This window comes from Cervus elaphus, chromosome 15 (genome assembly GCF_910594005.1).
Source record: "Cervus elaphus chromosome 15, mCerEla1.1, whole genome shotgun sequence".
Lineage (NCBI taxonomy): Eukaryota > Metazoa > Chordata > Mammalia > Artiodactyla > Cervidae > Cervus > Cervus elaphus.
Window position 1 is genome coordinate 45,506,282 of NC_057829.1, and position 14,997 is coordinate 45,521,278.

Sequence of the window (14,997 nt, forward strand, 5' to 3'; positions counted from 1 at the left end):
CCCAAGGCACAAGTGTTCAAAACTTCCCATTCACTAAAATGTCACTGCATTATACTTTTCAAGGTATAGGTATGCTACGCTTGCAGTGAGCGGATGGTTAATTTATGCCTAGTTAAAAGCACCAGGTGTCAAGTTCAGCTTCCATTTACACCGGATGCACCAATAACACTTAGGATAGTGAATAGTTCAGGTACTACATTTCCAACATACTTTGCTTTTTGATTAGTCGGCACTGGGGCTCTTCTGCCTGTAGTTCTTCAGAGTATTTTGAAAGAGGATAGAACTACCCTGAATATAGTCTTCAAGCAATATGGAGCCCTTTTGAAAGAGCTGTCTTTTTTCATGATAACATTTAGAGAAGGGAATAAAGACAGAACTGCAAAAGCTGAGTTTCTTTCAAAAGAAAAAAAATAATGTATAATCTGAACCTAAGCTGAAATGTTTTGTGACAAGTGTCAAAAATTGCCAAGACTTTCATTACATGTTTTGGTAAGGAAAAACCACTGTATTGGCAAGGTTAATTGTGTAAAATACAATAGTATCTTAATTAAACAGAAGAATTCACCATTAATGGAAGAAAACGCATGATAAGGGAAGCATCCAAAGACTGGCAATCAAAAGGTTGGGTAATTTTACTGCTTTAGAATACATCAATACACTTTGATTATCAAACTATTTCATTTTTTAAAACTGCAGTGTTTTAATGTACTTCTAATAACAACCCAATCTAAGGAGCCATGGAGACTTATGAAAAAGACCTACCCACTAAGATGCATTTCTAGTGTAGGGGTGAATTAATACTTCTGTAAGAAGGAACCGAATCACCTAAGCATCAACAAATAGCCATTTTCCTTTACACAGTAACTCATAATTTGATGACTAATTTCTCTTTAGTTCGAAATTGGGCAGGAAAGGAACTACATCAGACCCAAAAACAATGATTTCACAAGCCGCAGTCATTCAGCTCATGGATTTGTGATAATCTGTAGAAAATTTGCTTGACTAGTGCTTGATTCCTTCACATCTGTAGAGGGGTTCGATATGATCACTTTAAAAAAAAAAATCAACTTTATGCTGCATACAGGCAAAGAGATCACAGACTGTTGGGAGGCTGTAATGGTCTAGGGGAAAGTTGTGTTCCTCCTGTAGGGGTGAATTAAGCAATACTTCCTTGGCCTTCTTTCAGAGTAGCCACTTGTCTTCTCCTGAGGATAATGGGCTAAAATTTCCTGTCATCTTTCCTGGCAAGACCCAGTCAGCTGTGTTAAAGGGACACCAGGCAGTGGCCAAGGGGCTTGTAAGCTTTTGTTTGCCATCCCTGTCCTCTATAAGAGGCACTTCCTTGTTGGGACATCCTTCTTTGTGTGAGGGGGTCATGAGCCACTCTGACAAGGGACTGTTCCTGATGACTTGGAAGGAATCAGCAATTCTAGAAGCCATTGCTTTTGGTGCCTTAGTTTGTTCTGCTGCCTCTCTTCTAGATGGGGAGAGCCACATGTTCAGGGAATCTTTATGTTTCTCAGGTTCAGGTTTTGGTTCCACAGGCATACCATTTTTATCCTTTCCTTCTTTCTTCAGAAGCCATTTACACAGAGCTTCCTTCTCACAATTTTCATCACATATGCACTCTGCAAAACTTGTATAGGGCTCATTGGCTTTGCAGACCACTTCCACTTTATATGGGTCTTGGTGGTTCTGGACAAGTGAATCCTCAGTAGTCAGGCTGGGAGTGGACAAGGGTTTCTTGGCCTCCATGTGGTCGTTCAGGCATTTCAGATTGCCCAGGTTCTCAATCTCCACACCTTTGGGCTGGTTACCCTGACAATTGGTACAGGAATCAGACTTGACAAGCCAATCATTCACATTGTAGGACTCCGGGAACACCTGGAACAAGAGCTTAAACTTCTCACTGGAGGTTTCACAGCTGCTGTTCCCAGGCTTCTCAAGCTTATGGGATTCCTAGGGGAGTTACCAACCAACCAGAAAGATCCATCTCATCTTGATCAAGAGGCTCTAGATAGCTAACCTTTTCAATTTCAGTGGAGTAAGAACTGGTAGTGGTATAGCTGTTAAGACTTTTTGATAACTTGGTTTTTCAGAAACTTCTTGTTGCTGACTCTTGTGGAGTCAGTTTTCCAAACCCTTTAGGTTGCCCCAGACATTATTCAAGAAACTGCAGGCTCTAGCAGATGTCTGACTGTTCTCCAAGGTCTGCTTTTGGTTGAGCCAGTCCTGAAGATTGGTGCTAGGTAGGTAAGGAGCCTGGTGACCAATGGCAGGTTTGCTTCCAAGGAGCCATTCACTGAGAGGGAGAGCTGTGGTGCTGGATGCTGACTTCTGCTCTGGCAATGGGATATAGCCTCTCTTCTCTAAGAAGGACCCAATATTTGATGAACTAGCATGAGCCATCAGGTGCTCAGGAATTTGAATAGTCTTGAGAGACCCAAACGTGGTGATTGCCTGGCATGGGGAAGTTATATCGGCTTCAGAGTAGGGCACTTGAATCTTTAGGTTTGAGGGTCAGACTGCCCAGCCTGTCCAGGCATGTTGAGACTTGATTGGCTAGGTCTTTGTTTTGGGTGTGCTCCAGTTGATGAATAAGACAATTGAACTGGCCCAGTAACCAGTAGAGCTATTGGGTCTGCTGCTGGAGCATCTTCTCTTTAAGCTGATAGATGAGATCTACTTGTTCATACAACCACACCTCACAGCTTCGAAGGCATTCCAGGTGGTGACTTATTCAGCAGTGAATCTGGGCTTTGACCTCTTGCAGGTTATCTTTAATTTGCTGCTCAGCTGGGAGAACTCCAATTGCAAGCTCCAAGTCCTTCCATGCATCACAGCACCTCAAAAGGGGTTTTCTGTTAGTGGAGCAGCCACTCTGGTCCTGTGAGTGCTGGTCCTCTGGTCCTCTCTGGCTGTTCTCTGGTCCAGAGAGCAGCTACTCTGGTCTTCTTCACCTTGTTCCTCCTCTCAAGCTAGGCCCCCATGAGTGAGCTGCCCAGCAAGCAGGACGCTGCTTTATCCAGGCCCGGGTAAAAAAAGTCCCAGGGCTCACAGAGAGCGCCCTGCCCCACCAGCACATCTGGCAGTACCCTAGGGTTTTCTGTGTAGAGAATCATATCATCTAAAACAGGGAGAGTTTTGCATTTTTCTTTTCCAATCTGAATTCCTTTTAATTCTTATCTTATTGCTATGGCTAGCACTTCCAAACTATGCTGAATAGTAGTGCTGAAAGTGGGCACGCTTGTCTTGTCCCTGATTTTGGACGAAATATTTTCAATTTTTTTCCATTGAGGATAATGTTTGCTGGGGGTTTGTCATATATCAGTTCAGTTCAGTTGCTCAGTCATTTCTGATGCTTTGCGACCCCATGGACTACAAAATGTCAGGCCTCCCTGTCCATCACCATCTCCTGGAGTTTACCCAGACTCATGTCCATTGAGTTGGTGATGCCATCCAACCATCTCATCCTCTTGTCATCCCCTTCTCCTCCTACCTTCAATCTTTCCCAGCAACAGTGTCTTTTAAGATGAGTCATTTCTTTACATCAGGTGGCCAAAGTATTGGAGTTTCAGCTTTAACATCAGTCCTTGCAGTGAATATTCAGGACAGATTTCCTATAGGATGGACTGATTGGATCTCCTTGCCATCCAAGGGACTCTCAAGAGTCTTCTCCAACACCACAGTTCAAAAGCATCAATTCTTCAGCACTCAGCTTTCTTTATAGTCCAACTCTCACATACATACATGACTACTGGAAAAGCCATAGCCTTGACTAGATGGACCTTTGTTGGCAAAATAATGTCTCTGTTTTTAATATGCTGTCTAGTTTGGTCATAACTTTCCTTCCAAGGAGCAAGAGTCTTTTAATTTCATGGCTGCAGTCACCATCTGCAGTGATTTTGGAGCCCCAAAATTAAAGTCTGTCACTGTTTCCACAGTTTCCCCATCTATTTGCCATGAGGTGATGGGACCAGATGTCATGATCTTAGTTTTCTGAATGTTGAGCTTTAAGCCAACTTTTTCACTCTCTTCTTTCACTTTCATCAAGAGGCTCTTTAGTTCTTCTTCACTTTCTGCCATAAGGGTGGTGCCATCTGCATATCTGAGGTTATTGGTGTTTCTCCTGGCCATCTTTATTCCATCTTGTGCTTCATCCAGCCCAGGTTTTGCATGATGTACTGTGCATATAAGTTGAATAAGCAGGGTGACAATATACAGCCTTGACATACCCCTTTTCCTATTTGGAGCCAGTCTGTTGTTCCATGTCCAGTTCTAACTGTAGCTTCCTGACCTGCATACAGGTTTCTCAAGAGGCAGGTCAGGTGGTCTGGTAGTCCCATCTCTTTCGGAATTTTCCACAGTTGATTGTGATCCACAGAGTCTCGAAGGCTTTGGCATAGTCAATAAAGCAGAAGTAGATGTTTTTCTGGAACTCTCTTGCTTTTTTGATGATCCAGAAGATGTTAGCAATTTGATCTGTGGTTCCTCTGCCTTTTCTAAAAGCAGATTGAACATCTGGAAGTTCACAGTTCATGTATTGTTGAAGCCTGGCTTGGAGAATTTTGAGTGTTACTTTAATGTGTGAGATGAGTGCAATTGTGTGGTAGTTTGAGCATTCTTTGGCATTGCCTGTGTTTGGGATTGGAATGAAAACTCACCTTTTCTAGTCCTGTGGCCACTGCTGAGTTTTCCAAATTTGCTGGCGTATTGAGTTCAACACTGTAACAGCATCATCTTTTAGGATTTGAAATAGCTCAACTGGAATTCCATCACCTCGACTAGCTTTGTTCATAGTGATGCTTCCTAACGCCCACTTGACTTCACATTCCAGGATGTCTGGCTCTAGGTGAGTGATTGCACCATCATGATTATCTGGGTCGTGAAGATGTTCTTTGTATAGTTCTTCTGCTTCTGTTGGGTCCATACCATTTCTCTCCTTTATTGAGCCCATCTTTGCATGGGTTCCCTTGGTATCTCTCATTTTCTTGAAGAGATCTCTAGTCTTTCCCATTCTGTTTTTTTTTTTTTGTCTGTATTTCTGCACTGATCCCTGAGGAAGCCTGTCTTATCTCTCCTTGCTATTCTTTAACACTCTGCATTCAAATGGGTGTATCTTTCCTTTTCTCCTTTGCTTTTCACTTCTCTTCTTTTCACAGCTATTTGTAAGCACTCCTCAGACAGTCATTTTGCTTTTTTTTTGCATTTCTTATTCTTGGGGATGATCTTGATCCCTGCCTCCTGTACAATGTCATGAACCTCCGTCCATAGTTCATCAGGCACTCTGTCTATCAGATCTAGTCCCTCAAATATGTTTCTCACTTCCACTATCTAATTGTAAGGGATTTGATTTAGGTCATACCTGAATGGTCTAGTCATTTTCCCTACTTTCTTCAATTTAAGTCTGAATTTGGCAATAAGGAGTTCATTATCTGAGCCACAGTCAGCTCCCGGTCTTGTTTTTGCTGACTGTATAGAGCTTCTCCATCTTTGACTGCAAAGAATATAATCAATCTGATTTTGGTGTTGACCATCTGGTGATCTCCATGTGTAGAGTCTTCTCTTGCGTTGTTGGAAGAGAGTGTTTCCTATGACCAGTGTGTTCTCTTGGCAAAACTCTATTAGCCTTTGTCCTGGTTCATTCTGTACTCCAAGGACAAATTTGCTTGTTACTCCAGGTGTTTCTTGACTTCCTACTTTTGCATTCCAGTCCCTTATAATGAAAAGGATATCTTTTTTGGGTGTTAGTTCTAAAAGGTGTTGTAGGTCTTCATAGTACTGTTCAACTTCAGCTTCTCCAGCATTGCTGGTCGGGGCATAGACTTGGATTACCGTAATATTGAATGGTTTGCCTTGGAAATGAACAGAGATCATTTTGTTGTTTTTGAGATTGCATCCAAGTACTGTATTTTGGACTCTTGTTGACCATGATGGCTACTCCATTTCTTCTAAAGGATTCTTGCCCACATTAGTAGATATAATGGTCATCTGAGTTAAATTCACCCATTCCAGTCCATTTTAGTTTGCTGATTCCTAAAATGTTGACATTCACTCTTGCCATCTCCTGTTTGACCACTTCCAATTTGCCTTGATTCCTGGGCCTTATATTCCAGGTTCCTACATAACATTGCTCGTTACAGCATCGGACTTTGCTTCCATCACCAGTCACATCCACAACTGGGTGTTGTTTTTGCTTTAGGTCTGTCTCTTCACTCTTTCTGTAGTTATTTCTCCACTGGTCTCCAGTAGGATATTGGGCACCTACTGACCTGGGGAGTTCATCTTTCAGTGTCCTGTCTTTCTGCCTTTTCATACTGTTCATGGGGTTCTCAAGGCAAGAATACTGAAATGGTTTGCCATTCCCTTCTCTAGTGGATCACATTTTGTCAGAACTCTCCATCATGACCCATCTGTCTTGGGTGGCCCTACATGGCATGGTTCATAGTTTCATTGTGTTAGACAATGCCATGGTCCATGTGATTAGATTGGTTAGGTTTCTGTGATTGTGCTTTTCAGTCTGTCTGCCCTCTGATGGAGAAGGATAAGAGGCTTTTGGAAGCTTCCTGATGGGAGAGACACAGAGGAGGGAACTGGGTCTTTTTTTGATGGGCGGGGCTATGTTCAGTAAATCTTTAGTCCAATTTTCTGTTGATGAGTGGGACTGTGCCCCCTCCCTGCTATTTACCGTGGGCCAAACTATGGTGGAGGTAATGAAGATAAGGTGACCTCCTTCAAAGATCCCATGCATGTATTGCTACACGCAGTGCCCCCATCCCTGCAGCAGGCCACCACCAACACACACCTCTGCTGGAGACTCCTGGACACTCACAGGCAAGTCTGGGTCAGTCTCTTGTGGGGTCACTGCTCCTTTCTCCTGGGCCCTTGTGCACAACATTCTGTTTGTGCCCTCCAAGAGCCTATTTCCCAGTCCTGTGTATGTTCTGGCAGCTCTTTGGTGGGGTTTATTGTCATATATGGCTTTTTATTATGTTGAGGTATATTCCCTCTATGCCTACTTTCTGGAGAGTTTTTATCATAAATAGATGCTGAATTTCATCAAAGGCTTTCTCTGCAACTATTGAAGTAATCATATGGTTTTTATCATTTTTAAAAACTAGTGGTTTTCAGTTTGTTAATATGGTATATCACATTGATTTATTTGCAAATATTGAAGAATCCTTCCGTTCAGTTGCTCAGCTGTGTCCAACTCTTTGCAACCCCATGGACTGCAGCATGCCAGGCTTCTCTGTCCATCACCAACTCCCAGAGCTTGTTCAAATTCATGTCCATCGAGTCGGTGATGCCATCCAACCATCTCATTCTCTGTAGTCCCCTTCTCCTGCCTTCAATTTTTCCCATCATCAAGGTCTTTTCTAAGAAATCAGTTCTTTGCATCAGGCAGCCAAACTATTGGAGCTTCAGCTTCAGCATCAGTCCTTCCGATCAGTATTCAGGACTGATTTCCTTTAGGATTGACTGGTTTGATCCCCTTGCGGTCTGAGGGACTCTCAAGAGTCTTCTCCGATACCACAATTTAAAAGCATCATTTCTTTGGCACTCAGCTTTCTTTATGGTCTAGCGCTCACATCCGTTCATGACTACTGGAAAAAGCATAGCTTTGACTAGATGGACCTTTGTTGGCAAAGTAATGTTTTTGCTTTTTAATATGCTGTCTAGGTTGGTCATAGCTTTTCTACCAAGGAGCAGGTGTCTTTTAATTTCATGGCTGGAGTCACCATTTGCCATGATTTTGGAGCCAAGAAAATAGTCTGTCACTCATTCCATTTTTTTCCCCATCTATTTGCCATGAAATGATGGAACCAGATGCCATGATTTTCGTTTTTTGAATATTGAATTTTAAACCAGGTTTTTCACTCTCCTCTTTCACCTTCATCAAGAGCCTCTTCAATTCCTCTTTGCTTTCTGCCATTAGGGTGGTGTCATCTGCATATCTGAGGTTATTCATATTTCTCCTGGAAATCTTGATTCCAGCTTGTGCTTCATCCAGCCTGGCATTTTGCATAATGTACTTTGCATATAAGTTAAATAAGCAGAGTGACAATACACACCCTTACATCCCTGGAATAAAGCCCATTTGGTTATGATATGATCTTTTTAATATGTTGCTGGATTCTGTTTGCTAGAATTTTGTTGAGGATTTTTGCATCTATGTTCATCTGTAATATTGGCCTGTATTTTTCTTTTTTTGTGGCATCTTTGTCTGGTTTTGGTATAAGGGTGATGGAGGCCTCGTAGGAGTTTGGGAGTTATTTTCCCTCTGGAATTTTCTGGAAGAGTTTGAATATAATAAGTTTTAGCTCTTCTCTAAATTTTTGGTGGAATTCACCTATGAAGCCACCTGGTTTTGGGCTTTTGTTTGTGGGAAGATTTTTGATTACAGTTTTGATTTCTGAGCTTGTTATTGGTCTGTTCAAATTTTCTTTTTTTTCCTGGTTCAGTTTTGGAAAAAAACCTTTAGTTTTAAATTGTGCTGTTTTAGAGTGGTGCTTCCTGTTTTCTGCCAAGAAGTTTTTTTTTTATAAAATGCATAGTTGCAGAATTATTTGAATCAAACATCATCACCTTGATTTTTAATTGATAGTGGGATCTATTGTTTTAAAACTTGAGAGATAAAGTGGATGACATAAAAACAGATTTTCATGGGTAAATAAGACTGAGTAAAAGGGAAGACCAGGGGTAAATGAACCATGAATTCATATTGCAGGATTCCTGTCACCTATTATTTTATTTTTCCTTATGTGTGGGTATTTAAGCAAATCTTTTTCCATTGAAGACATCAGGTAAGGCTTGTAAAGGTATGATTTGGGTTTTTTATTATATGGGGCTTATAACAGTTTCTATTTATGTGACTGAACATAGGTAAACATTGAATTAGATGGTGATATTTTCGAAACAAGAAAGCTAAGTTAAACCTAGCTATTCAAGGAACAAATTACTCTTGACTGGATAATCAGTCAGAACAAATGTCAGACTGCAATGAATTGACACAAAATTTGTTATTCTCATATGAACATGTTTTATAGCAGAGTAATTTTTTTATTTTAATGCCTATCTATTTAAAATAGTTGCACATGATTAAATGCCATACAGACAAAACTAGATTGTTCATGTCATATGGCTGAATTAGATATCAATCAAGTTTGGCCATTGTTATTAATGTTAAAATTAAGAAACTGAACATTAGTCACCATATTCAGCAAAATGAAACACAGTATTCTCTCAAACTAGAAGTCACTTCCTATTCAGAGAAAATTCAGCCAAAATCTATTTTTATTTATTGGTATGCTGTTATGATTTTTGGATTGTAATGCCATTTCAGTTTTCGAAACATGAGCAAAGAATATGAATAATATAAAGAGAAGGAAATAACCATTGTGAATGAAAATCTAGGTAAATTATGCTTGTAATCATTGTCTTTCCTTATCCTACTCAGTAGAGTGTCAACTTCCTAAAGACAGAGTCTTGTTCTTCAGTCAGAATCAGTACAGCCCAGAGCAGTAGCTGGCAAGTATAGATGCTCAAAGAAGATTAGATAAATGAAAGTCTGTTTAGAAAACTGATAATTATTCTTCATTTTCCAAAGGTAATAAAGTAGCCTGTATATTGAATTCCTGAATGGTTTCAACCACCAACATATTCTAAACCTAAATGCTATATTTTGTATAGATTAAGAACTCTTATAAAACATCAAAATCTTCTAGTTAAAATAATTATTAATAACTAAGAATTGTTAAAAGTGATTAAAAGTGAGTTTTGACTTACTTGAGGGAAGGCAGAAAATTAAACCTGAACCTTACAAATTGTTAAATCATGATCAATGTGCTCATTTTTATTTCTGAGTGAAAAATGTATATTCAAGGCAATATAGTGACTATCTGTGTCTAATATGAATTAATCATCTGCAAACTGGCACCTTCCAGCTTTATTGTTTAGTTTCTAAACCACCAAAAGTATAATTTAATCTTCATTGATGTTTCAATTAAATATATAGATAGCCAGTGGGAATTTGCTGTATGTCTCAGGGAACTCAGACAGGGGCTCTGGATCAACCTAGAGGAGTGGGATGGGGAGGGAGATGGGAGGGAAGCTTTAGAGTGTGGGGATACATGTATACCTATGGCTGATTCATGTTGAGGTTTGACAGAAAACAGCAAAACTGTGCAAAACAATTATCCCTCAATTAAAAAATAAATTAATTAAAAAGAACAAAAAATTTTAATGAGTCAGAAATTATTACTGTCAGATTTATAATTAAAGTGTCTAAAAACACGTCTTTAATGTTTACTTCTAGTGAGCATTAGCTAGTGAATGAACTTAGGTCTGATGTATTTGTTCATTACTTTAAACTTCATGGAATAATATTCTGTACCTGGTCCTGAGTGAGTGTATATAAATGTATATAAAATAATGCCAGTTAATGAGATGGGCAATGCTGAGTTTTAAAAATTTGCATTGGTTATAAACTTTTAAATTGGCTTTCTATATAGAATCCAAGATAGGCTTGATATGGGTACAACACTGTAGTTTAAAAAAAGAAAACCCAAACAAAAAACCCTCTGGTTATCAGCTGGCAATATTTCTCCAAGGGCATAGCTAGAGCTGTCATGTAATGAGGGCTGGGAAGGTATAGACAGTCTGGAAATAAACTGGGAGGGAAAGATGTGGGGACCTTGAGTTTGGGTTCATCAAGAAGCAGTGAGAAACCAGATGACCACGTCTGAATGATTTAGGAAAAAGATCTGCTGACTGTCATCCTTGGCAGTCACTATGTGGATGACAATTTCTTTCTCTGTGTTAATCAGTGTTCTGCAGGATTGTTGCAGGGCCAGAGCTCACAGTCTGCTTTGATGGGTCATTGCAAACTTTATATTCCCTAAACCCCATGTTCATTAGTGCTCCTGTTTGGAATCAGAATTTGCCAGATTATTCCTTGTGTGAAAAGATGGGGCCATATTTGTTAAAACAATGTACACAGATTCATGAGAGCATTTATTGCCAGATGGTAGAGCTGTGACAGAAGGGCAGGTGCTTCTGTGCATAGAAAAGGAACTCCAGTGAAATCTCCTCGGAATTTTCTTCATGTTCACAGGATTAACTGAGACAACAGCAAGCTCATATACTGCTTTGTGGGGACTGATGGAAGAGCGAACAGATGCTCACATTCAAAGCTATCTGGCATAAGTTCTGACTCTGGGAGTCGGGACAGGCCAAGAAAGAAAGAGCCAGTGTTGTGCAAGCCACAGAGAGTATTCTGGTTTTCCTTCTAACAGTCCCAGGAGGAATATGTATTATTTGTATTTTTGTTTGTATATATTTAGAATTGATTTATTGTCTCACATTTCTCTATCAGTGGACACGTTTTGGCAACAATGGTGGCAGTGATGGGAGGTTGGAAGCGTCACATTTTTCTAAGGCAATTTAAATGCATTATCTCTCTTAATCTGCAGAAATGTATTTTTTTTGAGAAGATATTAATTTAAAATTTAATAGGTGAGCAAAATGAAGCCTGGAGAGGTAACACAAATTGCTGAAGTCAGAAGGTGATATAGGAATCAGGAAATCATTAATGGTCACAAACCAAACACTCCTCAGTACCACTAAGGAGTAATTCTACTTGGTTTCACTCTGGAATCTGAGCTCTGATCTTATGTGGTCAGAAAGGTTATAAAGTTCTGATTTGATATTTAGTTTTAGAGAATAACTGAGAACATTGGCTTGAGGGCCAGATGATTGTGTGTTAACATTTTTGCTTTTAGATTTTAGCTCTCTGACCTTGGGCAAATTGCTTAATCTTTTTAAGCCTCAGTTTCCTCATCTGTAAAGTACTTACCTATAGTATTGTTGTAAACATGAAAGAGTAGTGGATTAAGTGTTGATATACAAGATATACAAAGAGTGAGGCCGGTTGGCAGCTTCTGCTGTTCCAGTCTGTGTCTCTGAAAGATCACTGCAATGCCTCAGAAATATGGCACATTAATTTGGATGGGGAAACAATGGAAACAGCAAGAGACTATTTTTTTGGGATCCAAAATCACTGCAGGTGGTGACTGAAGCCATGAAATTAAAAGACACTTGCTCCTTGGAAGAAGCTGTGACAAACCTAGACAGCATATTAAAAAGCAGAGACATTACTTTGCCAACAAAGGTTCGTCTAGTTAAATCTTTGGTTTTTCCAGTAGTCATGGATGGATGTGAGAGTTAGACTATGAAGAAAGCTGAGTGCCAAAGAATTGATGCTTTTGAACTGTGAGCTCTGGGAGTTGGTGATGGACAGGGAGGCCTGGCGTGCTGTGATGCATGGGGTTGCAAAGAGTCAGACACGACTGAGAGACTGAACTGAACTGTTGGAGAAAACTCTTGAGTCTCTTGGACTGCAAGGAGATCCAACCAGTCCATCCTAAAGGAAATCAGTCTTGAATATTCACTGCAAGGACTGATGTTGAAGCTGAAACTCCAATACTTTGGCTCCCTGATGTGAAGAAACGACTCACTGGAAAAGACCCTGATGCTGGGAAAGATTGAAGGTGGGAGGAGAAGGGGTGACAGAGGATGAGATGGTTGGATGGCATCACTGACTCAATGGACATGAGTTTGAGCAAGCTCCAGGAGTTGGTGATGGACAGGGAAGCCTGGCGTGCTGTGGTCTATGGGGTTGCAAAGAGTCGGATGCGACTGAGCGACTTCACTTTCACTTTTCACTTTCATGCATCGGAGAAGGAAATGGCAGCCCATTCCAGTATTCTTGCGTAGAGAATCCCAGGGACAGTGGAGCCTGGTGGACTGCCATCTATGGGGTCACGCAGAGTCGAACACTACTGAAGTGACTTAACAACAGTAGCAGCTATTGTTTAACTACCCACATGCAAGGAAATTCAAATGGCTGCCTAAAAACAAACCATTAACTCAGTTTAATGATGAGCACTCAGCCCTACCCTCCCTCTGCAATGGAAAGGGGCTGGGAGGGAATGGGTGTATAATAGTTGCATGTTTAGTTTTATATAAAACTGCCTGACTGCTTTCCAGAGTGGCTGTGCCATTTTACCTTCCTGTCAGCAATGTGTGAGTGATTCAGCTTCCCCATGCCACCATTTGGTGTTGTCACTGTTTAAGTTTTGGCTATTCTGATAATGTAGTGATAACTCTGAGATTTTAATTTGCATTTTTCTAATGACAGAAGATGTTGAACGTATTTGTATGAAATTATTTGCTATCCATATATCCATTTTGCTGAGATACCTGCTCATATCCTTTGCCCAGTTTTTAATTGGGTTTTTTATGTGTGTGGTTGAATTTTTTTGTTTTGTGTATAAACACTCTGGATAGAAGTCCTTTGTTGGATAAATGGCTTACAAATACTTTTTATTAGTCTGTGCCTTTTAATTCTCTTCACAGGGTCTCTGCAGAGCAAACATTTTAAATTTTGATGAGGTGAAATTCATCATTTTCCTTTTATGGATCCTATGTATGTTGTCAAGATGAACTCTTTTTTTTTTCCATTTATTTTTATTAGTTGGAGGCTAATTACTTTACAATATTGTAGTGGTTTTTGCTATACATTGACATGAATCAGCCATGGATTTACATGTGTTCCCCATCCTGAACCCCCCTCCCACCTCACTCCCCATCCCATCCCTCTGGGTCATCCCAGTGCACCAGCCCCGAGCACTTGTCTCATGCATCCAACCTGGACTGGCGATCTGTTTCACACTTGATAATATACAAGTTTCGATGCTGTTCTCTCAGATCATCCCACCCTCGCCTTGTCCTATAGAGTCCAAAAGTCTGCTCTATACACCTGTGTCTCTTTTTCTGTCTTGCATATAGGGTTATTGTTACCATTTTTCTAAGTTCCATATATATGCGTTAGTATACTGTATTGGTGTTTATCTTTCTGGCTTCCTTCACTCTGTATAATGGGCTCCAGTTTCATCCATCTCATTAGAACTGATTCAAATGCATTCTTTTTAATGGCTGAGTAATATAAGCAACAGTTAGAACTGGACATGGAACAACAGACTGGTTCCAAACAGGAAAAGGAGTACGTCAAGGCTGTATATTGTCAGGCTGCTTATTTAACTTATATGCAGAGTACATCATGAGAAACGCTGGTCTGGAAGAAGCACAAGCTGGAATCAAGATTGCCAGGAGAAATATCAATAACCTCAGATATGCAGATGAGACCACCCTTATGGCAGAAAGTGAAGACTAACTAAAAAGCCTCTTGATGAAAGTGAAAGAGGAGAGTGAAAAAGTTGGTTTAAAGCTTAACATTCAGAAACTAAGATCATGGTATCTGGTCCCATCACCTCATGGCAAATAGATGGGGAGACAGTGGAAACAGTGTCAGACTTTATTTTTTTGGACTCCAAAATCCCTGCAGATGGTGACCGCAGCCATGAAATTAAAAGACACTTACTCCTTGGAAGGAAAGTTATGACCAACCTAGATAGCATATTAAAAAACAGAGACATTACTTTGCCAGCAAAGGTCCATCTGGTCAAGGCTATGGTTTTTCCAGTGGTCATGTATGGATGTGAGAGTTGGACTATAAAGAAAGCTGAGCGCCGAAGAATTGATGCTTTTGAACTGTGGTGTTGGAGAAGACTCTTGAGAGTCCCTTGGACTGCAAGGAGATCCAGCCAGTCCATCCTAAAGGAGATCAGTCCTGGGTGTTCATTGGAAGGACTGATGCTGAAGCTGAAACTTCAATACTTTGGCCACCTCATCCGAAGAGTTGACTCGTTGGAAAAGACCCTGATGCTGGGAGGGATTGGGGGCAGGAGGAGAAGGGGACAACAGAGGATGAGATGGCTGGATGGCATCACTGACTCGATGGGCATGAGTTTGAGCAAACTCCAGGAGTTTGTGATGGACAGGGAGGCCTGGTGTGCTGCAATTCATGGGGTCGCAAAGAGTTGGACATGACTGAGCAACTGAACTGAACTGAATATTCCTTTGTGTATATGTACCACA

The 14,997-nt window shown here is 40.5% G+C and overlaps 1 pseudogene; it reads right to left on the bottom strand.

Annotated features, from left to right (window-relative positions):
* Window positions 1-1,018: 1,018 nt before the first annotated feature.
* The window catches only part of LOC122708533, a 28,797-nt pseudogene continuing 14,818 nt past the window's right edge, over window positions 1,019-14,997 (bottom strand).